This window comes from Phycodurus eques, chromosome 2 (assembly GCF_024500275.1).
Source record: "Phycodurus eques isolate BA_2022a chromosome 2, UOR_Pequ_1.1, whole genome shotgun sequence".
NCBI classification, from domain to species: Eukaryota; Metazoa; Chordata; class Actinopteri; order Syngnathiformes; family Syngnathidae; genus Phycodurus; species Phycodurus eques.
The window spans coordinates 20,875,692-20,880,307 of NC_084526.1; the positions used below are offsets into that span (position 1 = coordinate 20,875,692).

Here is a 4,616-nt window from a genome sequence, read left to right on the forward strand (position 1 = left end):
ATGAGGGAGCAGAATCTTGGTTCTCTGAGGCGGGCTCTCCTATCTCTGGGGTTGAGGTCATCCAGGTGGTTAAAAAGCTCCTCGGTGGCAAGGCCCCGGGGGTGGATGAGATTGGCCCGGAGTTCCTCAAGGCTCTGGATGTTGTAGGGCTGTCCTGGTTGATACGCCCCTGCAACACCGCGTGGACATCGGGGACAGTGCCTCTGGATTGGCAGACTGGGGTGGTGGTCCCCCTTTTTAAGAACGTGGACCGAAGGGTGTGTTCCAACTACAGGGAGATCACACTCCTCAGCCTCCCTGGTAAGGTCTATTCATGGGTGCTGGAGAGGAGGCTCCGTCGGGAAGTTGAATCTCAGATTCAGGAGGAGCAGTGTGGTTTTCGGCCTGGCCGTGGAGCAGTGGAACAGCTCTAAACCCTTGGCAGGGTCCTCGAGGGTGCATGGGAGTTCGTCCAACCAGTCTACATGTGTTTTGTGGAGAAGGCGTTCGACCGTGTCCCTCAGGGGAGGGACACTGTGGGGGGTGCTTCGGGAGTATGGGGTACCGAACCCCCTGATACGGGCCGTTTGGTCCCTGTACGACCGGAGTCAAAGTTTGGTCCGCATATCCGGCAATAAGTTGGACTCGTTTCCGGTGAGGGTTGGACTCCCCCAAGACTGCCCTTTGTCACCGATTCTGTTCATAACTTTTATGGACAGAATTTCTAGGCGCAGGCGAGGCGTAGAGGGGTTCCAGTTTGGTGGCCTCAGTATTGCAGCTCTGCTTTTTGCAGATTATGTGGTTCTGTTGGCTTCATCAAGCCGTGACCTCCAACTCTCACTGGAGCAGTTCGCAGCTGAGTGTGAAGCGGCTGGGATGTGAATCAGCACCTCCAAATCTGAGACCATGGTCCTCAGTCGGAAAAGGGTGGCGTGCCCTCTCCGGGTCGGGGATGAGATCCTGCCCCAAGTGGAGGAGTTCAAGTATCTTGGGGTCTTGTTCACGAGTGAGGGAAGAATGGAACGGGAGATCGACAGGCGGACCGGTGCAACGTCTGCAGTGATGCGGACTTTGTATCGATCCGTTGTGGAAAAGAAGGAGCTAAGCCGAAAGGCGAAGCTCTCGATTTACTGGTTGATCTACGTTCCTACCCTCACCTATGGTCACGAGCTGTGGGTCTCTCACCGAGAGAACAAGATCCCGGATACAAGCGGCCGAAATGAATTTCCTCCGCAGGGCGTCCCGGCTCTCCCTTAGAGATGGGGTGAGAAGCTCGGTCATCCGGGAGGATCTCAGAGTAGAGCCGCTGCTCCTCCACAGTGAGAGGAGCCAGATGAGGTGGGTGGGGCATCTGATTCGGATGCCTCCCTGGTGAGGTGTTCCGGGCACATCCCACCGGGAGTAGACCCCTCCTCCCCGGTGGGAAGATGAAGCCACACTGTTGTACCACATGCAGAATGCGGCTTCGCATTGTCTTGCTGAAATAAGAAGGGACGTCCTTGAAAAATACATTGATTGGATGGCAGCATATGTTGTTCCAAAACCTCAATGTACCTTTTAGCATTAATGGTGCCTTCGCAGTTGTGCAAATTTTACATGCCATGGGCCCGAACACACTCCCAAACCATCACAGATGCTGGATTTTTAACTGTGTACTGACAACAATCCGGATGGTTTGTTTAGGATTTGGCCCGGAGGACACGACGTCCATGATTTGCAAAAACTATTTCTAATGTGGACTTGTCAAGACTACAGCACACTTTCCCACTTTACGTCAGTCCTTCTCAGCTGAGCTCCAGCCCAGAGCAGCCGGCAACATTTCTGGGTGTTGTTTATATATGGCTTTTGCCTTGCATGGTAGCGTTTTAACTTGGCTTTGTAGAAGCAGTGACAAACTGTTAATTGACAATGGTTTTCAAGTGTTCTTTAGACAAACTGCAGGCAATATCCCTTGACACAATCCCAATTTTTAATGCAGCAATCCTGAGGGAATCGAAGGACACAGGCATTCAATGCTGGGTCTTGGCTTTGCTGCTTACATGCAGAGATGTCTCCAGATTCTCCGCATCTTTTGATGATATTATAGCCCATAGAGGATGAAATCCCCAAAGTCCTTGAAATTGTATGTTGAGAAACATGTTGCAGGCATCAAGTTCAAAATGAGAGAATATTTACAAAACAATCCAAAAAAACAACATTATTCATCAGTTTGAACATTAAGAATCTTTTCTTTTGTCTTTGAAGTGTATTAATTGTAATCTAGGTTGAAAAGGATTTGCAAATCATTGTATTCTGTTTTTGTTTCACACAGCATCCCAACTTCATTGGAATTGGGGTTTGTATTTACTATACTCAGGTGTGTGCTGACTCCCATTAAACATGATTTTGAATGTGACTGGTTGAGTCAGAACACAACCACATCCCTCGTTATGACGGTGTGCACACTTGTGCAACCACATGATCGCAGTTGTTTGAAAAAGCAGCTATCCAGTTAAAGTATGTTTTTTTTATCAGTTTTTTTTTTTTAAAGTTTTTATCAGTTTCATTTTCGTGTAGTCAATTTGGATATGGTAAATCTTTTTTTTTAGATACATGCTTTAAATTGGTGAAAATAAAAACCATCATTGTTCAGTGTATTTACAAATTTTGATACATTTGTTTCATCAGATTTTTTTCAGGTTGTTTTCCACTTGGAAAAAATATGGATATTGTACATTTCGGCAAAAAGAAGATTCAGGAAAATTTGGGGGGGCACCATCTAAATTTTATAATGAGACGGGGGTGGGGGATACAGTGTTGAATGGGAATTACCAGTCCATCAGATGCAATTCAAAATAAGTGAAAACACAAAAATATGAAGTAAATTTAATTTTTTTGTGACATGTGTGTGTGTGTTTGTGAAAAAGCATCATGGGTAATTAGTCCTTAAACCAGGGTACCTTCACACTTCTGTGCAGTGTGGTCACTTGTGGCCGGATGCGGGCGGTTTTGCCCGAATGTCACATGACGGGTCAGGACAGTTGTGGCCGTAGGCGTTGCGACGTTATGTAACTGTGTTGCTGTCGCAAAGACTCCTGGGAATTACACATGACTCTGGAGTACCTCGAGGAGGTCAGACGCTCAAAGAGCGCCATAGTGATGACAAAAAGTGCACGTGAAAGTGCATCTGGAAAGTATTCACAGTTCACTTGTTGGCCTGACTTCAAAATGGATTACAGTAATTTTCCACCCTTAAAGGCTGTGAATATTCATGTAAATGTGATTTATTTTTGAATTAGTAACAACAATGTAAATTTGTTTTCATTTTGTCATTATGCAATGTGTGTAGAATCTTTGAATAAGGCTGTAATATATAAGGTTAATTGAAGACTAAATTGTCCATAGGTGTGAGTGTGAATGATTGTGTCTATTTGTGCCCTTTGATTGGCTGGTGACCAGTTCAGGGTGTACCCCGCCTCTCGCCCGAAGTCAGCTGAGATCGGCGTAAGAACGCCAACGACCCAAGTGAGGATAAGCGGTTTGGAAAAAGGATGGATCGATGGCTGCAACATAAATTGTAGGGAAAAGTGAAGCGCTGTGAATACTTTCCGTATGCACCGCCCATCCATCCATTTTCAACACCGCTTATCCTGGTTAGGGTTGCGGGACGCTGGACCCTATCCTGTCTGACTTCGGGCGAAATGCAGACTACAAACCTGAACTGGTCACTAGACAGTCACAGGTCACATATACACACAGGCAAACCATTCGCACTCACGTTCACACCGTCACTGAGTGGGAACTGAACCCACGCTGCCCGCACCGTAGTCAGACAACTGTATCACTACACCATCAGTAACACTGTCGTTTTTTGTTTTACAACACAGATCAATGATAGCGGCACTTTCCCACGTCTACTCAGATGGAATGATTTATTCATGATAGCATAATAAAACAATGAACATTGAAAGCACTGACAGTTGAACCGAAGGCCTCTCACTCTCACACGCTCTCTCTCACACATGCACACACGCATACACACAGCATGCACCAACACCCCCCACCGGCCCACCGCCCCCCTCCTGCCTTTGTTTATACTTTTGTTTTTGTAAATTATCTGCCCCAGTCAGTCTTGTTTTAAATCCTTTAAATATATTTGATATAAAAAAAACACGCCCACGTATGATGAATTGTTCAGGGGCAGCTCCTTGTCCTCATCCTGCCCCCTCCCCCATTCCCGCCAATCATGGCTCCTGGACCACTAAAAATGTTGAGACATGTAAAAAATTGGGAGAAAGAAAGACGGCACTAGAAAATTGGTTTGATAACCTCCCTGAAAAAAGAAAGCAATAAAAAAAAATTTAAAAAAAAGACAGCAGTGACGTGTTTGTGGAGCTCTGGAGGCACTTTGGCACAGAGCGAAGGCCCCACACCTGACACCGCAGCCAGCAGAGAGAGGAGAGTGAGCGACGAAAGCGGCAGTGGGACATACAAGAGGGGTGGGGGGATGGGCAGGGGGCGGCGTTGTAAAGCGAGCACCTGACAAACGTGGAGGAAAAGGCCAGCCTCCCCTCCACTTAATGCCGTGTTCAACAGAGGTGGAGAGGAAGAGGAAGCAGAAGGGAAAGAGCAGTGAACTGGGCGAAAGCTTTACAACA

General features: G+C 46.9%; 1 protein-coding gene across 3 annotated transcripts in view; it reads right to left on the reverse strand.

Annotated features, from left to right (window-relative positions):
* Positions 1–3,876: 3,876 nt before the first annotated feature.
* LOC133398053 (tyrosine-protein kinase CSK) overlaps positions 3,877–4,616 on the reverse strand; it is an 81,274-nt gene continuing 80,534 nt past the window's right edge. For all 3 annotated transcript variants that reach the window (XM_061669640.1, XM_061669659.1, XM_061669650.1), the window contains exon 13: positions 3,877–4,616. This exon is cut by the window's right edge and continues 304 nt beyond it. The gene's annotated coding sequence lies outside the window, so the exon portion shown is untranslated.